This window comes from Bufo gargarizans, chromosome 10 (assembly GCF_014858855.1).
Source record: "Bufo gargarizans isolate SCDJY-AF-19 chromosome 10, ASM1485885v1, whole genome shotgun sequence".
Classification (NCBI taxonomy): Eukaryota; Metazoa; Chordata; class Amphibia; order Anura; family Bufonidae; genus Bufo; species Bufo gargarizans.
The window spans coordinates 2,500,739-2,523,812 of record NC_058089.1 but is presented as its reverse complement, the minus strand read 5'-3'; positions in this window follow the sequence as shown (position 1 = coordinate 2,523,812).

The window sequence follows — 23,074 nt, the reverse complement described above, 5'->3', positions numbered from 1 at the left end:
TGGCGCCCGCTGCATGTAAAGCAGTGACAGAGGAATCGGACTCCCTCTGTCTCCTATCGGCGCCCTGAAAATGCGATCGAGGGGTGCCGATGTATGTAAAGGCAAGCTGGGGTCTGATGTAGGCCCCAAGCCAGCCTTGACTGTTTTCCAGCAGGCGGTGCCTCTCTGGCACAGCCTGCTGGTCAATGTCAGTACAGCACTGACGTTAAAATGCAATGCACTATAGCAGGGATCAGCAACCTTCGGCACTCCAGCTGTTGTGAAACTACAATTCCCAGCATGCTTCATTCATTTCTATGAGAGTTCTTAGAAGAGCAGAACAAGTATGCATGCTGGGAGTTGTAGTTTCACAACAGCTGGAGTGCCGGAGGTTGCCTACCCCTGCACTATAGGGATAAAAGCAATCAGAATATTGTCTGTTAAGTAGTAAAAAAAAACACATTTATAAAATTTTAAAAAACAAAAACTTTTTTCCATTGAAAATACGCTTTTCAATGAAAAAAATGAAAAAAACAAAACGATCCTAAATAAATATCATATAATATAATTATAAAAAAAATAAAAAATGATGAATTGCTAATTTATTCTTAGTTGCCAACAAAAAAACTTAATAACACGTGATCAAAAAGCGTAATTTACTCCAAAATGATACCAATGAAAATGACAAGTCGTCCCGCAAAAAATAAAGCCCCCACACAACCCCACAAAAAGTTATGGGTCTTGGGAAGCGAGGATGCAAACAGATTTCAGAATGCTTCATCTGATGGAGAGGCCAGAACAATCCTCTGGTGGAACTAGAGGCACAGAGAGTTAGGGCCCATTCACACAACCGTATGTACAGATCCGCACCCGTTCCACAATTTTGCGGAAGGTCTGCGGATCCATTCATTTCTAGGGGCCCTCAAAATATGCGGACAGTACACCGTGTGCTGTCCACATCCGTTATTCCGTACCGTGGCTCCGCAAAAATAAACTTCAATGTCCTATACTTGTCCGCAGAAAACGATCCGTGTACCCATACAAGTCTACGGATCCGCAAAAAAAAAACGGAACATATTAACAACTCTGTTCCGTTTTTTGTGGAAGAGCGGTTCCGCTTTTTTGCAAAGCAGTACGGTCGTGTGACTGTGCCCTTACCATGAGGGTCGAGGCCGTCCATGTGAGGTTTTATAGAGCTGTTAGTGTCGGTGCGTGCAGGTCCGATTCTCTGTAGAAATCTGCCCGACGCAGATTTCGGGGCAGATTTGCCTCTGCATTTTTTTGTGTATTTTCTAAGAATCAACAGCTGTGACTACATTGCTTGTAGATTTTTATTACGGATTTTACCTTCCCCATCAAAGGGTACCCCCTACATTAGCGCCTGACCTCCTACATAGGGCCTGACCTCCTACATAGGGCCTGACCTCCTACATTAGAGCCTGACCTCCTACATAGGGCCTGACCTCCTACATTAGAGCCTGACCTCCTACATAGGGCCTGACCTCCTACATAGGGCCTGACCTCCTACATTAGAGCCTGACCTCCTACATAGGGCCTGACCTCCTACCTCCTATTAGAGCCCTCCTACATAGGGCCTGACCTCCTACATTAGAGCCTGACCTCCTACATAGGGCCTGACCTCCTACATAGGGCCTGACCTCCTACATTAGAGCCTGACCTCATACATAGGGCCTGACCTCCTACATTAGAGCCTGACCTCCTACATTAGCGCCTGACCCCCTACATTAGCGCCTGACCTCCTACATAGGGCCTGACCTCCTACATTAGCGCCTGACCTCCTACATAGGGCCTGACCTCATACATAGGGCCTGACCTCCTACATTAGCGCCTGACCTCCTATATTAGCGCCTGACCTCCTACATTGGGTCTGACCTCCTACATAGGGCCTGACCTCCTACATTAGCGCCTGACCTCCTACATTGGGCCTGACCTCCTACATTGGGCCTGACCTCCTACATTGGGCCTGACCTCCTACATTGGGCCTGACCTCCTACATTGGGCCTGACCTCCTACATTAGCGCCTGACCTCCTACATAGGGCCTGACCTTCTACATTAGCGCCTGACCTCCTACATAGGGCCTGACCTCATACATTAGCGCCTGACCTCCTATATTAGCGCCTGACCTCCTACATTGGGTCTGACCTCCTACATAGGGCCTGACCTCCTACATAGGGCCTGACCTCCTACATTAGCGCCTGACCTCCTACATTGGGCCTGACCTCCTACATAGCGTCTGACCTCCTACATTGGGCCTGACCTCCTACATTAGCGCCTGACCTCATACATAGGGCCTGACCTCCTACATAGCGTCTGACCTCCTACATTGGGCCTGACCTCCTACATTAGCGCCTGACCTCATACATAGGGCCTGACCTCCTACATAGGGCCTGACCTCCTACATTAGCGCCTGACCTCCTACATTGGGCCTGACCTCCTACATTAGCGCCTGACCTCATACATAGCGTCTGACCTCCTACATAGGGCCTGACCTCCTACATTAGCGCCTGACCTCCTACATTGGGCCTGACCTCCTACATTAGCGCCTGACCTCCTACATTAGCGCCTGACCTCATACATAGCGTCTGACCTCCTACATAGGGCCTGACCTCCTACATTAGCGTCTGACCTCCTACATTGGGCCTGACCTCCTACATTAGAGCCTGACCTCCTACATTGAGTCTGACCTCCTACATTAGCGCCTGACCTCATACATAGGGCCTGACCTCCTACATTAGAGCCTGACCTCCTACATTGGGCCTGACCTCCTACATTAGCGCCTGACCTCCTACATAGGGCCTGACCTCCTACATTAGCGCCTGACCTCCTACATTGGGTCTGACCTCCTACATAGGGCCTGACCTCCTACATTAGCGCCTGACCTCCTACATTGGGCCTGACCTCCTACATAGCGTCTGACCTCCTACATAGGGCCTGACCTCCTACATAGGGCCTGACCTCCTACATAGGTCCTGACCTCATACATAGGGCCTGACCTCCTACATTAGCGCCTGACCTCCTACATTAGCGCCTGACCTCCTACATTGGGCCTGACCTCCTACATAGTGTCTGACCTCCTACATTGGGCCTGACCTCCTACATTAGCGCCTGACCTCCTACATAGCGTCTGACCTCTTACATTAGCGCCTGACCTCATACATAGGGCCTGACCTCCTACATAGCGTCTGACCTCCTACATAGGGCCTGACCTCCTACATTAGCGCCTGACCTCCTACATTGGGCCTGACCTCCTACATTAGCGCCTGACCTCCTACATAGGGCCTGACCTCTTACATTAGCGCCTGACCTCCTACATTAGCGCCTGACCTCCTACATTAGCGCCTGACCTCCTACATTAGCGCCTGACCTCCTACATTAGCGCCTGACCTCCTACATTAGAGCCTGACCTCCTACATTAGAGCCTGACCTCCTACATTAGCGCCTGACCTCCTACATAGGGCCTGACCTCTTACATTAGCGCCTGACCTCCTACATTAGCGCCTGACCTCCTACATTAGCGCCTGACCTCCTACATTAGCGCCTGACCTCCTACATTAGAGCCTGACCTCCTACATTAGAGCCTGACCTCCTACATTAGCGCCTGACCTCCTACATAGGGCCTGACCTCCTACATTAGCGCCTGACCTCCTACATTAGAGCCTGACCTCCTACATTAGAGCCTGACCTCCTACATTAGAGCCTGACCTCCTACATAGCGTCTGACCTCTTACATTAGCGCCTGACCTCATACATAGGGCCTGACCTCCTACATAGCGTCTGACCTCCTACATAGGGCCTGACCTCCTACATTAGCGCCTGACCTCCTACATTGGGCCTGACCTCCTACATTAGCGCCTGACCTCCTACATAGGGCCTGACCTCTTACATTAGCGCCTGACCTCCTACATTAGCGCCTGACCTCCTACATTAGCGCCTGACCTCCTACATTAGCGCCTGACCTCCTACATTAGAGCCTGACCTCCTACATTAGAGCCTGACCTCCTACATTAGCGCCTGACCTCCTACATAGGGCCTGACCTCTTACATTAGCGCCTGACCTCCTACATTAGAGCCTGACCTCCTACATTGAGTCTGACCTCCTACATTAGCGCCTGACCTCATACATAGGGCCTGACCTCCTACATTAGAGCCTGACCTCCTACATTGGGCCTGACCTCCTACATTAGAGCCTGACCTCCTACATTGGGTCTGACCTCCTACATAGGGCCTGACCTCCTACATTAGCGCCTGACCTCCTACATTGGGCCTGACCTCCTACATAGCGTCTGACCTCCTACATAGGGCCTGACCTCCTACATAGGGCCTGACCTCCTACATAGGGCCTGACCTCCTACATAGGTCCTGACCTCATACATAGGGCCTGACCTCCTACATTAGCGCCTGACCTCCTACATTAGCGCCTGACCTCCTACATTGGGCCTGACCTCCTACATAGTGTCTGACCTCCTACATTGGGCCTGACCTCCTACATTAGCGCCTGACCTCCTACATAGCGTCTGACCTCTTACATTAGCGCCTGACCTCATACATAGGGCCTGACCTCCTACATAGCGTCTGACCTCCTACATAGGGCCTGACCTCCTACATTAGCGCCTGACCTCCTACATTGGGCCTGACCTCCTACATTAGCGCCTGACCTCCTACATAGGGCCTGACCTCTTACATTAGCGCCTGACCTCCTACATTAGCGCCTGACCTCCTACATTAGCGCCTGACCTCCTACATTAGCGCCTGACCTCCTACATTAGCGCCTGACCTCCTACATTAGAGCCTGACCTCCTACATTAGAGCCTGACCTCCTACATTAGCGCCTGACCTCCTACATAGGGCCTGACCTCTTACATTAGCGCCTGACCTCCTACATTAGCGCCTGACCTCCTACATTAGCGCCTGACCTCCTACATTAGCGCCTGACCTCCTACATTAGAGCCTGACCTCCTACATTAGAGCCTGACCTCCTACATTAGCGCCTGACCTCCTACATAGGGCCTGACCTCCTACATTAGCGCCTGACCTCCTACATTAGAGCCTGACCTCCTACATTAGAGCCTGACCTCCTACATTAGAGCCTGACCTCCTACATTAGAGCCTGACCTCCTACATTAGAGCCTGACCTCCTACATTAGTGCCTGACCTCCTACATTAGCGCCTGACCTCCTACATAGGGCCTGACCTCTTACATTAGCGCCTGACCTCCTACATTAGAGCCTGACCTCCTACATTAGAGCCTGACCTCCTACATTAGTGCCTGACCTCCTACATTAGCGCCTGACCTCCTACATAGGGCCTGACCTCTTACATTAGCGCCTGACCTCCTACATTAGAGCCTGACCTCCTACATTAGAGCCTGACCTCCTACATTAGAGCCTGACCTCCTACATTAGAGCCTGACCTCCTACATTAGTGCCTGACCTCCTACATTAGTGCCTGACCTCCTACATTAGCGCCTGACCTCCTACATAGGGCCTGACCTCCTACATTAGCGCCTGACCTCCTACATAGGGCCTGACCGCCTCACAAATTACACACATTACACAGACGCTGGACGCTTATTAAAAAGCGTAAAGTGTGATAAACTATAAAAATATATAAATAGCTTATTGCTACAAGTAAGGCGACTTTCACACTAGCGTTTTAGTTTTCTGCTATTGAGATCCGTCATAGGGGCTCAATACCAGAAAAAAAATGCTTCCGTTTTGTCCCCATTCATTGTCAATGGGGACAAAATTGAACTGAGCAGAACGGAGCGCTCCAAAATGCATCCGCTCCGTTTAGTTACGTTCCCAGACCGGAGAGCAAACCGCAACATGTTGTATTTTGGTTTCCGTCCTGGGATGCAGAGCAAGACGCAATAGAAACGGATCCGTCCCCCATTGACTTTCAATGGATTTCAAGGCGGATGCGTCTTGGCCTTGTTACAGATAATACAACTGGATCCGCTCATAACGGATGCAGACGGTTGTATTGTCAGTAAGGGAAGCGTTTTTGCAGAACCCTGCCGGATCCAGTGAAAACACTAGTGCGAAAGTAGCCTAAGAGACTCGCACGTACGAGTTTTGTGTCTTTAACCTTCTTACACCAGCAGGGGGCAGATTAGCACAAACTTTGTTCAGAAACGTAAACCGTGTTCGCTACCTGTGTGTATTACACAGCAATCAGCAACCAGAGGCACAAAGTGCAACCTAAAGGGCTCTGCCAAAAAGTCTAAAATTATAGGAAAAAAACAGACGCGGATGACAATCTTGTGTGCCTCCGGGTTTTTTCACGGATCCATTGACTTGAATGGGTCCGCGAACCGTTGTCCGTGAAAAAAATTGGACAGGTCCTATTTTTTTTACGGACTGAAAACACGGATCACGGACACGGATGACAAACGGTGCATTAGCCGAGTTTTCCACGGACCCATTGAAAGTCAATGGATCAGCAGAAAATCACGGAAAACGGAACAAAGGACACGGGACACAACGGTTGTGTGCATGAGGCCTCCTATACGTGTTCAGGCCTCTCCCATCTGCCCCTTTACAGCACATGTCCATATGGATCCTCTTATTTACTATAGATAATGTATTCAAACGCATAACAGGTTTTCCAGGAACGGTCACTGGTCGTAGAGTCTGAGGCTCCAGCAGAACAAAGGACTCCTCTAATGTCTGTACATTGGGAACATTGCAGCGCGTTCCATTCCGATGTCTGTTGATGTTATACAATGTATCATCGCCTTCTGTTTCCTGATCTCGTTCTCTCTATGATCGTCTCTACAGCAAACATCCAGAGAATCCCCAACAGAAGACAAGTAGGAACAGAAGCGGCCACATTGTCACCCGGTGGGCACATTGTCACCCGGCAGGCGCATTGTCACCCTGTGGGCGCATTGTCACCCTGTGGGCACATTGTAACCCGGCAGGCGCATTGTCACCCTGTGGGCGCATTGTCACCCGGCGGGCACATTGTCACCCGGCAGGCGCATTGTCACCCGGCAGGCGCATTGTCACCCTGTGGGCGCATTGTCACCCTGTGGGCGCATTGTCACCCGGTGGGCACATTGTCACCCGGCAGGCGCATTGTCACCCTGTGGGCGCATTGTCACCCTGTGGGCACATTGTCACCCTGTGGGCACATTGTCACCCGGCAGGCGCATTGTCACCCTGTGGGCGCATTGTCACCCTGTGGGCGCATTGTCACCCGGTGGGCACATTGTCACCCTGTGGGCGCATTGTCATCCTGTGGGCGCATTGTCACCCTGTGGGCACATTGTCACCCTGTGGGCACATTGTAACCCGGTGAAGCCCATTGTCACCCGGTGGGCACATTGTCACCCTGTGGGCGCATTGTCACCCTGTGGGCGCATTGTCACCCGGTGGGTGCATTGTCACCCTGTGGGCACATTGTCACCCTGTGGGCGCATTGTCACCCGGTGGGTGCATTGTCACCCTGTGGGCACATTGTCACCTGCTATGAACATTGATAAGTGAAAATAAAAAAACAGAGACGGCACGTGCCACCTGTTTTCAAATATGGAGACTACGAATGAGGCTTGAAGACAAGTCTTTTGGAATTGAAAGAGTTAACAAAAAGGTTTTTGAGTAAGGAAATGCCGCCTGGGCAATGTTGTGCCCACGAAAAACTGGATTCTGACCTTTACCTCCTGGGAGCTTCAAATGGCATTGTCCTCCTTACAAAACAATACGAGAGCTGAGGAGAAGCTCGAGTGACGCCCGACACCAGGATCCCGGGTGGTAATGCTGTAGAAAGAGGGTTTTGTCGTCATCTCGACTGCGGGCACAGAAAAGGCCGCGACTGCCAGTGTCCAGTGAAGGGTCCGGAGACGAGACAATCACAGGACACTTTGTATTCAGCTGGAAGTGGAGAACAAATAATGATGTGCTGAAACGCGTCCACGAGCCCAGGCCACCGCCACACATCGGGGAGGGTCGGTATGAAGTCCTTGGGCCCCTGTGCGCAGTTCACCACCTATGCCACCCATACGGAAAAGTAACTGGGCAAATATCCTGGCACAAATGGAAAGATAATACACCATTGTTCCCTCCCAAACCTTTCCGTCTCATAAAACAATGGCATTCCTAGGATTTGGTGCCACTTTATAATCTGGGACCCCAACGATCCTGAGACTGGTTCAGGGCTGCACCAGGAGGGAAGGGGCGCAGATCTGTCTATGGCTAGGAAGGAACTCTGACAACATGTAATACTCCGCTGCTCTTCACGTTAGATCCCATGGCCGGGCAGCGACGTGTCGTCTGTGCATTTCATGTCCCTTTCTCCCCAGACTGCGGGTACCTTCTGACGACTACTTTCCTGTTCGCCAACATTGGTTGTTTCGTTTTTTGCTACCTTCTAGCTTCTTCTCTTTTCTTTCTCTTTTGTTTGTTCAGTTTTTGTACTATATGGTGATAAAACTAATAAAAAAAGGTCATTATTTGTACATTGTCATATGATCACACCAGCGGATGGCACACAGATCACCATAACGACTGAAGATGTAGCGACTCGTTAACAACGGAAATGTTGCTTATTACTCGCAGGTAATCGCTCACACTTGCATTTGTTACTCGTTCTCTTTTAAATCGTTCCTTGCTATTACATGTAAAGATGGCGGACAGAGGCTTGGTCAGGAGGGGGGATGAGATTGTTAGCGAGTAGACGACTCCATATTAGAAGAACGGGATCATTTTTTAGCTCGTATTTGAATCGTTCGTACTTATTACATCACAAGATTTTCGTTCATTTCGCTCGCATGCAGGAGAATCTGTCCGATCTTCGCTCCGTGTAATAGGGCCTTTAGTCTTTATGGATTGTCAGCTCTGTATCTGTATTTACAATATATACTGTATGTTACATAGTGTCGGGGGTGCACCCCTAATGAGGCGATTGCCTTTAGGTAGGGGCAAGAGGGGGGCAGCAGAAGGGGCATCATCTGTTTCTGCCCCATACTATTGGGACGCACAGTGGGCACAGTATGTGGCGCTGTGTTACCCTGTATGTTTTATAACACTGTATGTCTTTAACGGTAGCACTGGAGAGAAGGGGTTAGGTTAAGAATTTGGCATTGGGGGTTGGGGCGCCGTTTCGGTTTTCGCCTCAGGCAGCAGAGAGGCTAGGGGCAGCCCTGTGCATGTTCATTATAAATATATTATCTGTAGGGCCCCAGACTCATTACATGTTCTCCTAGGAGCGTTGCTTGTAGGTGAGACTGGAACGCACCGTATGGCAGCACACCGAGCGTCTACCATTTTGTAGAAGTGAATTACAGGGGACGCCACATGCCGCTGTATAGGCTCCGTTCACATTTACAATGTGGAGACATTATATTCATGGAATAGACCAAGGCCAATCAGAAAGCACAAGGGGATGACTCGGGCCTCACCGTTCTGGATAATACTTTCTTATAAAGGGCCAGTGATCTTTGCGCTTTATGGTCATTGCTATTTTTCTCTGTCAATTAATTCTGAATATTTAATAATATTTTATATCTTGGACCTTATAATTCGTCAGAAGAAGCCGGTGCTATTACAGCGATGCCACCCAATCTGTGCCGTGTAGCCCCTGGCATGAATATCTTATACGTCTACACACGATGTCTCGTAGGCGCAGGGCGTCACACCTTCTGAAAATCAGCTCGATGGCAGAATATTCCTCATCTATACAGATAACAAAGGACACAAGAGCCACGAGCACAGACCTGACTGAGCAAACATCCCGGACCGAGCGAGGGACGTCCCATCGATGACTCTTCATGTGAAAGCTTCTCTCCATCTGCAGAATAAAACGCCCTCTGGTTGTGAACATCCCTTTTCTGAATTATAAAGTTTTCCAGTTGTTTAATATTGATTGTCACCCACAGGGGGCGTCCAACGGGTCTAGACCCCCCTAGAAGCAGTCAGATTCTTTATGTTTTTTTTTATTAATCCCTGTGCTGTTTGCTTTTTCAGGTCCGAGGTCAGGCGAGGTCAATTAGACGAGGTCAGGTGATCGCCTTGGACGGCACGGCCCCGAAGCGGGGGGGGGGGGGGGGGTGTTGGGGTCTCAGCAGCAGGGCTAAGGGACATGAGCCTATCAGAGGCCCAGTGTCTGCAGCCTATCAGAGGCCCAGTGTCTGCAGCCTATCAGAGGCCCAGTGTCTGCAGCCTATCAGAGGCCCAGTGTCTGCAGCCTATCAGAGGCCCAGTGTCTGCAGCCTATCAGAGGCCCAGTGTCTGCAGCCTATCAGAGGCCCAGTGTCTGCAGCCTATCAGAGGCCCAGTGTCTGCAGCCTATCAGAGGCCCAGTGTCTGCAGCCTATCAGAGGCCCAGTGTCTGCAGCCTATCAGAGGCCCAGTGTCTGCAGCCTATCAGAGGCCCAGTGTCTGCAGCCTATCAGAGGCCCAGTGTCTGCAGCCTATCAGAGGCCCAGTGTCTGCAGCCTATCAGAGGCCCAGTGTCTGCAGCCTATCAGAGGCCCAGTGTCTGCAGCCTATCAGAGGCCCAGTGTCTGCAGCCTATCAGAGGCCCAGTGTCTGCAGCCTATCAGAGGCCCAGTGTCTGCAGCCTATCAGAGGCCCAGTGTCTGCAGCCTATCAGAGGCCCAGTGTCTGCAGCCTATCAGAGGCCCAGTGTCTGCAGCCTATCAGAGGCCCAGTGTCTGCAGCCTATCAGAGGCCCAGTGTCTGCAGCCTATCAGAGGCCCAGTGTCTGCAGCCTATCAGAGGCCCAGTGTCTGCCGCCTATCAGAGGCCCAGTGTCTGCCGCCTATCAGAGGCCCAGTGTCTGCAGCCTATCAGAGGCCCAGTGTCTGCAGCCTATCAGAGGCCCAGTGTCTGCAGCCTATCAGAGGCCCAGTGTCTGCCGCCTATCAGAGGCCCAGTGTCTGCCGCCTATCAGAGGCCCAGTGTCTGCAGCCTATCAGAGGCCCAGTGTCTGCAGCCTATCAGAGGCCCAGTGTCTGCAGCCTATCAGAGGCCCAGTGTCTGCCGCCTATCAGAGGCCCAGTGTCTGCCGCCTATCAGAGGCCCAGTGTCTGCCGCCTATCAGAGGCCCAGTGTCTGCAGCCTATCAGAGGCCCAGTGTCTGCAGCCTATCAGAGGCCTAGTGTCTGCAGCCTATCAGAGGCCCAGTGTCTGCAGCCTATCAGAGGCCCAGTGTCTGCAGCCTATCAGAGGCCCAGTGTCTGCCGCCTATCAGAGGCCCAGTGTCTGCAGCCTATCAGAGGCCTAGTGTCTGCAGCCTATCAGAGGCCCAGTGTCTGCAGCCTATCAGAGGCCTAGCGTCTGCAGCCTATCAGAGGCCCAGTGTCTGCCGCCTATCAGAGGCCCAGTGTCTGCAGCCTATCAGAGGCCCAGTGTCTGCCGCCTATCAGAGGCCCAGTGTCTGCAGCCTATCAGAGGCCCAGTGTCTGCCGCCTATCAGAGGCCCAGTGTCTGCAGCCTATCAGAGGCCCAGTGTCTGCAGCCTATCAGAGGCCCAGCGTCTGCAGCCTATCAGAGACCCAGCGTCTGCAGCCTATCAGAGGCCCAGCGTCTGCAGCCGGGCAGCGTACAGTGCAGGAAACCGGCATCGCATCCCGACAGCCGCATGGAGGTAAGTACCAGTGGTTATTTTTTTATTTGGCACTATTGGGGGGGGGGGGGAGCATATAGGGGCATTTTGTACTGGAAAATTATCAGGGGCACTATTGGGAAGGGAGGACAGAAGCACTATGGGGGCATCTACTTGGGGCACTAAGAAGGGGTATTTTATACTGGCGCATTTTGGAGGACACTATGAGGGCATATACTGGGGGCACTATATAAAGGGCATTTTATACTGACACATTATGGGGGCATTTTATACTGACAGGAGGGGGTGTTGAGAAGTTGTCGGAGGATGATGGAAAAGTAAGATGTCTGTTTGTCAAACTCTGCAGAGAGAAAAGATGGCTGAAAGAAGTCATCATGGCGGTCTGGTCTGAAAGGAGAAGAAGAGGAGTGAGAACATCTACATCAGAGGAGACATCACTGGATGTGCGCTGCACTCGACTATCTCCGGAACTCTCATAGAAATGAATGGAGCGGCCGAACGCCTGCCCGACTGGCTGCTCCGTTCATTTCAGGGGGTACGGGGCCCCCGTTATCCCAGCGTTAGAACCCCCACCGATCTAATAGCTATCCCCAATCCTGTGGATAGGCGATAACTTCAGCTGGAAAACCCCTTTACAACAAGGTTAATACATTTTTTTAATAAAATCAGCTTCTATCGTCATAAAGAAGAAAATCACAGACCCTTTATATAGAAAGTCGAGTGTCACGAAGTCCATAAAGCCTCGAGTGCATTAGTTCGGACCCGTCTCCCGACTCCTCCTCATTTCTCAGGTGTCTAATATAGTTCTTGAAAAATCCTTCCAAGTAAAAACACAAATTCTTTACTAAAACGTCCCAGGCAAAGCCTAAATATGATCTTTTTGTAAAGTTATTTTACAGTCGGTTTTTGCTCTTAGAGAGAAGGACTCTGAAAATGTCACTGGTCGGATTCTCACAAATCATGAAATTATTAATTGCCTTTGGCGAACGCTCGCTGTAAAATTGGCAGAACTTAGCGTAAGAAAGTCGCCGTCATAAATCTCCCAACACATCGCCCTGGATATTGAAGAGTTTACACAAATAATGAAATGTAATATGTAGCTTCCAGCATAATCCAGTGTACGGCAATGTGAGAACCCTGAGGGGATTGAGCGAAATATGCTGAAACAGTCACAACATCGCTGCTTCACCACAAGGCTGAGCCCCCACACTGCGGCCACGATGTGGCGGACACTCTGTCCAAACTCAGTGGTCAATGGCCACACAAACATGTGACCCCCGCACAATTCGTAGGCCTGTCTAGTTTTGCATTGATGCCAAGAATACGGCAATGCAATCAGGGGCGGACTGGAAAACACCTAACAGTGGCTGCATGTTGTGGGCCGGTCCAAACTGACAGAAGGCGGGGCTACATAAGCCCACAAGTAGGCGGGGACAACAGACGTAGGTGGGGTCAGCAATACCGTAATACAGCACAAAATACCGCCCTAGCAGAACCAAATACCGCAGTGATGCATAAAATAGTGGCCTATCACCATACTGAGGACAGCTGTCATGGCGGACAGGATACAAGATACACAGAAAATAAACAAACAAGTGTCTAGGCAAGAAGCTGGGGATAAAAGGTCACCTCCTGACAAATCCCTAACAGCTTTCCCTAGACTTCTATGCCCACGTTTAGACCCTGAAGGTGGGAATAACGTGTCCTCGTGCCTGGGCTGAAGATACCCTAAAATCCCTAAGATGGTGAAAGGGGGAAAGAGGCAGCCTGCTCCCTCAGGACCTGGAGGGGCAGGCGTCTCTCTAACAGCCTAGACAGACAACCACAAGAAAACAAAAACCAACTTATCTTTACTGAGCAGGAACAGCAAATCCTTCCTTCCTCTGAGCCAGACAGAAGCTATAACCCGCACAGGACACTGGGAGTGGGTGTAATTTAAACTCAAACCAACGACCCCACCCAGTGCACCTGAAGGGAGGCGGATATAGCTCAACTCCAAAACAAAAAGGCTACACACGTGCTGCTAATCTGGCAGACCTCCGCACATAGCCTGAGCAAGGCATGACAACAGCGATACCATTGAATTCAGGAGGGCACCTGCGGCTGCCAGCCAGGTGCATAAGTACCTGATGCGCCTAGCATTAACTACTACTGACAGCATCAGATTTTTATGTACCATGTCGGCAGCCATGACAAGGGCCTGGGCATCGGCCCACAGGGAAATTTCCCTGTAGGGCAAGGATGACCAATCTGAGGCTCTCCAGCTGTTGTAAAACTACAATTCCCACCATTCTCTGCTGTAGGCGGTCTTTGCATGCTGGGACTTGTAGCTTTGCAACAGCTGGAGAGCCGTAGGGTTGGCCATCCCTGCTTTAGAGTCTATGGCCAGTCTGCCCCTAAATGCAATCTCCATAGACAAACAGCAGAAGAACTGTCTATCCTGAGGAGCTTAGTGATATTCCTTGGGCCGGCCTTAGGGGTCTGCAACTTGCCACTATTAAAGAGGATGCAGTTACCCGAAGCTTGCAACTTAGATCCTACACCTGGGGCACAAATCTATGGAACATCATCGACACATAATGCAATTATCAGGGTCCTAAGATTAAGGGGCCCAACCAGGATCAGGGATGCAACACTGTTTATTGTTGTGGGGAAAAACACAATGGTGGGTGACAGTTATCCGGCACTGCTATGTTGTTTCTCCTTCGGGCAGAAGGTCTGGTGACTGATCAGGGGAACATGACTCGGGAACATATTGGGGAATTAAATGGTGTCCGTGTGATATCTGCTGCAGTCCTGACTTCTGTACATGAGATTATGTATGAACAATTCTTATGCAGCTCTCGATTATTTATTGCGCACATGGCTTATTACACCCCAATTACATTACTTTTCTGGTGTAAAACAAAGTTGCAAGTTTTTGTGTATTTCCGTTTTTCACAAAAGAAAATGTTTTTTTTATTTTATTTTCAGCCTGTCTCTTCACTGTGGCTGGGCTTTGACATCACGGATGGGGCCTCCACAGCCCAAAACATTTACTACCCCAAATTCACTTTTTCTGTTGCACAAGCAGAAGGATTTTCTGCGTTTATTAAGAAGTCCGCGCGTCTCGCAATAAATGTGGCGCCATCTTACTCCAGCGCGCTTGTGATTAGGATTGGAATATGAAACTTCAGTCTAAAAACTTTCTGTTTTAACCTCAACATTTTCCAGCCCTTTGATGCAAACATTCCTGGTTACAAGGGCCTAACAAGGACCCACGGGCCCCGTAGCATGGAATAGGGCCCCACACCAGCATGACCACTTTCAGTGGCATGAAATGATTATGTTGGTTTCTCTTATGCACAGGGATAATGCACACAGTGATGTCACCAAGGTGGATAATGTGCCCTGTGAAGTTACAGCACAGCCATAATGCACACAGTGATGTCACCAAGGTGGATAATGTGCCCCGTGAAGTCACAGCACAGGGATAATGCACACAGTGATGTCACCAAGGTGGATAATGTGCCCCGTGAAGTCACAGCACAGGGATAATGCACACAGTGATGTCACCAAGGTGGATAATGTGCCCCGTGAAGTTACAGCACAGCCATAATGCACACAGTGATGTCACCAAGGTGGATAATGTGCCCCGTGAAGTCACAGCACAGGGATAATGCACACAGTGATGTCACCAAGGTGGATAATGTGCCCCGTGAGGTTACAGCACAGCCATAATGCACACAGTGATGTCACCAAGGTGGATAATGTGCCCCATGAGGTTACAGCACAGCCATAATGCACACAGTGATGTCACCAAGGTGGATAATGTGCCCTGTGAAGTCACAGCACAGCCATAATGCACACAGTGATGTCACCAAGGTGGATAATGTGCCCCGTGAGGTTACAGCACAGCCATAATGCACACAGTGATGTCACCAAGATGGATAATGTGCCCCGTGAAGTTACAGCACAGCCATAATGCACACAGTGATGTCACCAAGGTGGATAATGTGCCCCGTGAAGTCACAGCACAGCCATAATGCACACAGTGATGTCACCAAGGTGGATAATGTGCCCCGTGAGGTTACAGCACAGTCATAATGCACACAGTGATGTCACCAAGGTGGATAATGTGCCCCGTGAAGTTACAGCACAGCCATAATGCACACAGTGATGTCACCAAGGTGGATAATGTGCCCCGTGAAGTCACAGCACAGCCATAATGCACACAGTGATGTCACCAAGGTGGATAATGTGCCCCGTGAAGTCACAGCACAGCCATAATGCACACAGTGATGTCACCAAGGTGGATAATGTGCCCCGTGAAGTTACAGCACAGGGATAATGCACACAGTGATGTCACCAAGGTGGATAATGTGCCCCGTGAAGTTACAGCACAGCCATAATGCACACAGTGATGTCACCAAGGTGGATAATGTGCCCCGTGAGGTTACAGCACAGCCATAATGCACACAGTGATGTCACCAAGGTGAATAATGTGCCCCGTGAAGTTACAGCACGGCCATAATGCACACAGTGATGTCACCAAGGTGAATAATGTGCCCCGTGAAGTTACAGCACGGCCATAATGCACACAGTGATGTCACCAAGGTGGATAATGTGCCCCGTGAAGTCACAGCACAGGGATAATGCACACAGTGATGTCACCAAGATGGATAATGTGCCCCGTGAAGTTACAGCACAGCCATAATGCACACAGTGATGTCACCAAGGTGGATAATGTGCCCCGTGAGGTTACAGCACAGCCATAATGCACACAGTGATGTCACCAAGGTGGATAATGTGCCCCATGAGGTTACAGCACAGCCATAATGCACACAGTGATGTCACCAAGGTGGATAATGTGCCCTGTGAAGTCACAGCACAGCCATAATGCACACAGTGATGTCACCAAGGTGGATAATGTGCCCCGTGAGGTTACAGCACAGCCATAATGCACACAGTGATGTCACCAAGATGGATAATGTGCCCCGTGAAGTTACAGCACAGCCATAATGCACACAGTGATGTCACCAAGGTGGATAATGTGCCCCGTGAAGTCACAGCACAGCCATAATGCACACAGTGATGTCACCAAGGTGGATAATGTGCCCCGTGAGGTTACAGCACAGTCATAATGCACACAGTGATGTCACCAAGGTGGATAATGTGCCCCGTGAAGTTACAGCACAGCCATAATGCACACAGTGATGTCACCAAGGTGGATAATGTGCCCCGTGAAGTCACAGCACAGCCATAATGCACACAGTGATGTCACCAAGGTGGATAATGTGCCCCGTGAAGTCACAGCACAGCCATAATGCACACAGTGATGTCACCAAGGTGGATAATGTGCCCCGTGAAGTTACAGCACAGGGATAATGCACACAGTGATGTCACCAAGGTGGATAATGTGCCCCGTGAAGTTACAGCACAGCCATAATGCACACAGTGATGTCACCAAGGTGGATAATGTGCCCCGTGAGGTTACAGCACAGCCATAATGCACACAGTGATGTCACCAAGGTGAATAATGTGCCCCGTGAAGTTACAGCACGGCCATAATGCACACAGTGATGTCACCAAGGTGAATAATGTGCCCCGTGAAGTTACAGCACGGCCATAATGCACACAGTGATGTCACCAAGGTGGATAATGTGCCCCGTGAAGTCACAGCACAGGGATAATGCACACAGTGATGTCACCAAGATGGATAATGTGCCCCGTGAAGTTACAGCACAGCCATAATGCACACAGTGATGTCACCAAGGTGGATAATGTGCCCCGTGAGGTTACAGCACAGCCATAATGCACACAGTGATGTCACCAAGGTGAATAATGTGCCCCGTGAAGTTACAGCACGGCCATAATGCACACAGTGATGTCACCAAGGTGAATAATGTGCCCCGTGAAGTTACAGCACGGCCATAATGCACACAGTGATGTCACCAAGATGGATAATGTGCCCCGTGAAGTTACAGCACAGCCATAATGCACACAGTGATGTCACCAAGGTGGATAATGTGCCCCGTGAAGTTACAGCACAGGGATAATGCACACAGTGATGTCACCAAGGTGGATAATGTGCCCCGTGAAGTTACAGCACGGGCATAATGCACACAGTGATGTCACCAAGGTGGATAATGTGCCCCGTGAAGTTACAGCACGGGCATAATGCACACAGTGATGTCACCAAGGTGGATAATGTGCCCCGTGAAGTTACAGCACGGGCATAATGCACACAGTGATGTCACCAAGGAGGATAATGTGCCCCGTGAAGTTACAGCACGGGCATAATGCACACAGTGATGTCACCAAGATGGATAATGTGCCCCGTGAAGTCACAGCACAGGGATAATGCACACAGTGATGTCACCAAGGTGGATAATGTGCCCCGTGAAGTTACAGCACAGCCATAATGCACACAGTGATGTCACCAAGGAGGATAATGTGCCCCGTGAAGTCACAGCACAGCCATAATGCACACAGTGATGTCACCAAGGAGGATAATGTGCCCCGTGAAGTCACAGCACAGCCATAATGCACACAGTGATGTCACCAAGGAGGATAATGTGCCCCGTGAAGTTACAGCACAGCCATAATGCACACAGTGATGTCACCAAGATGGATAATGTGCCCCGTGAAGTTACAGCACAGCCATAATGCACACAGTGATGTCACCAAGATGGATAATGTGCCCCGTGAAGTTACAGCACAGCCATAATGCACACAGTGATGTCACCAAGGTGGATAATGTGCCCCGTGAAGTCACAGCACAGCCATAATGCACACAGTGATGTCACCAAGGTGGATAATGTGCCCCGTGAGGTTACAGCACAGTCATAATGCACACAGTGATGTCACCAAGGTGGATAATGTGCCCCGTGAAGTTACAGCACAGCCATAATGCACACAGTGATGTCACCAAGGTGGATAATGTGCCCCGTGAAGTCACAGCACAGCCATAATGCACACAGTGATGTCACCAAGGTGGATAATGTGCCCCGTGAAGTCACAGCACAGCCATAATGCACACAGTGATGTCACCAAGGTGGATAATGTGCCCCGTGAAGTTACAGCACAGGGATAATGCACACAGTGATGTCACCAAGGTGGATAATGTGCCCCGTGAAGTTACAGCACAGCCATAATGCACACAGTGATGTCACCAAGGTGGATAATGTGCCCCGTGAGGTTACAGCACAGCCATAATGCACACAGTGATGTCACCAAGGTGAATAATGTGCCCCGTGAAGTTACAGCACGGCCATAATGCACACAGTGATGTCACCAAGGTGAATAATGTGCCCCGTGAAGTTACAGCACGGCCATAATGCACACAGTGATGTCACCAAGGTGGATAATGTGCCCCGTGAAGTCACAGCACAGGGATAATGCACACAGTGATGTCACCAAGATGGATAATGTGCCCCGTGAAGTTACAGCACAGCCATAATGCACACAGTGATGTCACCAAGGTGGATAATGTGCCCCGTGAGGTTACAGCACAGCCATAATGCACACAGTGATGTCACCAAGGTGAATAATGTGCCCCGTGAAGTTACAGCACGGCCATAATGCACACAGTGATGTCACCAAGGTGAATAATGTGCCCCGTGAAGTTACAGCACGGCCATAATGCACACAGTGATGTCACCAAGATGGATAATGTGCCCCGTGAAGTTACAGCACAGCCATAATGCACACAGTGATGTCACCAAGGTGGATAATGTGCCCCGTGAAGTTACAGCACAGGGATAATGCACACAGTGATGTCACCAAGGTGGATAATGTGCCCCGTGAAGTTACAGCACGGGCATAATGCACACAGTGATGTCACCAAGGTGGATAATGTGCCCCGTGAAGTTACAGCACGGGCATAATGCACACAGTGATGTCACCAAGGTGGATAATGTGCCCCGTGAAGTTACAGCACGGGCATAATGCACACAGTGATGTCACCAAGGAGGATAATGTGCCCCGTGAAGTTACAGCACGGGCATAATGCACACAGTGATGTCACCAAGATGGATAATGTGCCCCGTGAAGTCACAGCACAGGGATAATGCACACAGTGATGTCACCAAGGTGGATAATGTGCCCCGTGAAGTTACAGCACAGCCATAATGCACACAGTGATGTCACCAAGGAGGATAATGTGCCCCGTGAAGTCACAGCACAGCCATAATGCACACAGTGATGTCACCAAGGAGGATAATGTGCCCCGTGAAGTCACAGCACAGCCATAATGCACACAGTGATGTCACCAAGATGGATAATGTGCCCCGTGAAGTTACAGCACAGCCATAATGCACACAGTGATGTCACCAAGGTGGATAATGTGCCCCGTGAAGTCACAGCACAGGGATAATGCACACAGTGATGTCACCAAGGTGGATAATGTGCCCCGTGAAGTCACAGCACAGCCATAATGCACACAGTGATGTCACCAAGGAGGATAATGTGCCCCGTGAAGTTACAGCACAGCCATAATGCACACAGTGATGTCACCAAGGTGGATAATGTGCCCCGTGAAGTTACAGCACAGCCATAATGCACACAGTGATGTCACAGTACAGCAGTATAACATCGGTACATGGCGATATACAGATATAAACCAGTGAAGTCGCAGCACAGCGATGCGCTCTTCCACTGCCCATACGCATCATCATCTGCTGGGGAGATGGGTCCCCTTAGTTATTGGGGCCCCACAGCAGCTGCCGTTTCCTGCTACCCTGGTCGTTACGCCCACGCCTGGTTACGTTCTCTTGTAATGTGCTGCTCCACGGGGGAGGGGCCATGGTCAGGGGAGCGGAGCATGCTCTATGCAGTAGGAGCACACGTAGCTTTCTTAGGGCCCGAAACACAAGGCGATGGTTGTGAATCCCCCGTTTGTTCCCAATCATTGCCCTCTGTATGAGGGTGAACGATCGCTGCTACCATTGTTCGTTTCCATACAGATTCATCTTTGCTGGTTGCACATCGCCATTTACACAGGGCAATCAGATGGAGATGCAATGTGCTGCAGAAACGATTGGGCCACATGACAAGTGGCCATTTTGCTCATTTGCATGGGTGTTTGTAGGCTCGATAATTGGTGCTGCCCTCTGCCTGTAGAAACAGGCCTTTAGGCTGTTCATCAACAGAACTGCTGACTGCTTCTAGTAGATACCAGCAGAACTGTGATTGCAGCTCCGGGCTATACTGTAACAAACTGTTAAATGTAATGTGCTATAGGAGTCACTGCAGACTGACATCATCTATAAGAGCGCAGGTTCTGTATGGGGGCGTCAAAGCCTAGATGTGTAGGTTTCCATATAAGAGAAGGCAGCAGCTCATACATGTGCAGGACATGCCTCCATCTGTATATCCTATACTATATAGGACTGATGGGGACGGGGGTCTCTCTATGTTGAGAGGTCTCTGCCCTACAACATGATCTCTTCACCATCTTCACATGGACACGGGCAATCTCCTGTATGATTCCTGTAATCAATCAGTTTTTATGAAGATAAATCTCTGTTATTTCTTATACAAATCCCCGTCGGCGGGCGCTCTTCGTGAATTCCTAACTCCAAGTATTGCAGACACTGCGTTTGGAGAGAAGATCGATTTTAGATTTTTCCGAATAATTTACAGAAACTGAACAGTAATGTTCCTAAACGGTGCACTGAATGCAGACATTGTAAAGGTATAATCGTCCTGTAATCCGGAGGATGTTGGCTGGCGGTTCCCTGAGAACAGGCAGTCATAAGCGGAGACCTTGTATGGAAGAAAGCCCCACCATAAGGCAGTCCTCCGCATGCATTTCCCAAGGCGTCCCGCACAATGGCCCCATTCACTGAACTCTCTGCACCTTCCTGCTGTTCAGCCTTTGTCTACAAAACCTTCTTAGGTTTCAGGCCTGACTTGGCCAAGACGCGGGTATCTGAGCCGTATGAGCGCGGCACATGCATGTGGGTACCTGAACGGGGTGTCACAACGCCTCAGATCGTGGGCAGCGAGGGCAACTCCAAGGGGAACCAGCACTTTGAAGAATGTTATTCATCCCTCAAGGAAAGATTGAGATATCAGCCTTGTACTTCAAAGGGCTCCAGTGATCCACCCGTGTGGTAACCCAAAAGGGGGGGAGGTAAAACAACGTTATCATTGGATCTCAACCAACATTTCATGCTGAACGGCAATAAACATGAACTATAGGTTTATTATATATTAACCCCTTAAAGGGCTGCCCTATCCTAACCTCCGGCGCTCCAGCTGTGGGGTGAAACTACGACTCCCAGCATGCTCCATTCATTTTTATGGAGTTCTGAGAAAAGCCAAGCAAGTGTACATCTTGGGAGTTTTTCCACAGCTGGAGTGCCGGAGGTTAGCCATCACAGGCCTAGGGGATAAGGGTTAAACGCAAGGGGTCTGACAACTGGGATCCCGCAGCGATCAAGAGAACGGAGGTGTGAATTGAGCCGTAGTGCGCAGGCGTGACCACATTCACGTCTATGGGAGCGCGGCCGAGGACATCTCCATCAGTCCCAGAAAACTGATGGGGGGGGGGGGGGTCACTGGAGATCCTATAGGTTGGACCTGACATTATCTGTGAGAAAACCAAAACAAAAAAACTTTAAGGGTTATTTTTTTGCTTTTGCCTCCGTGTAATTTTTTAGCCGCACGTTTTTGTTATTTGTGGCTGCGCTGCGCCGGTCGAGGTCATTTGTGGAAGGGGAAGACCTTTTCGGCATAAACTTGTAGCGCAGTTAATTTAGTCTTAAGGCGACCTGCACACGTTGCGGAATTCGTGCGGTTCTCTGCGCAGATTCCCGTAAAAACCACAGCGAAAGTGTGAGATTCCACAAATCTCATGTGCACTTCCAAATCTGCAGTGTGTCCTTTATGTTTGAGGTTTTAGCTGCCGATTTCACCATTTTCAATGGTAGTGCGAGATCTGCAACAAAACCGCATCTAAAAATCCACAATTACAAACGGCAGATTTTGGTGCAGATATGCTGAAGAAACAAACAAAAATCTGCACTGCACCCGCCGAAATAACGGAAAAATGCACAATAAAACGGATTTGCGCCTCTGTTTTTCATGTTGTAGTCAGTGATTAATGCTGCTAATGTATACAAAGTGTGGACACTACACCGCCCAGCAGATTCACTACACCGCCCAGCAGATACATGGTTGAAGACAAAATGCTATTTTGAAGACTAATTTGGTTTTAGGTCCCAAATCTATCTTTATAGGGTCAGCGCACCAAACTCAGACATAGTGTCACAATAGGAGAACATACAGGTCCGTTATTGCACTATTAAGCTTAAGGGTTTTTTCTGAGATTCTGCTATTGACGGCCTGGACCCCAGCAATCAGCTGTCCGAAGAGGCGGGGGGACTCCAGCAATCAGCTGTCCGAAGAGGCGGCGGGACTCCAGCTATCAGCTGCCCAAAGAGGCGGCGGGACCCCAGCCATCAGCTGTCCGAAGAGGCAGCGGGACCCCAGCAATCAGCTGTCCGAAGAGGCAGCGGG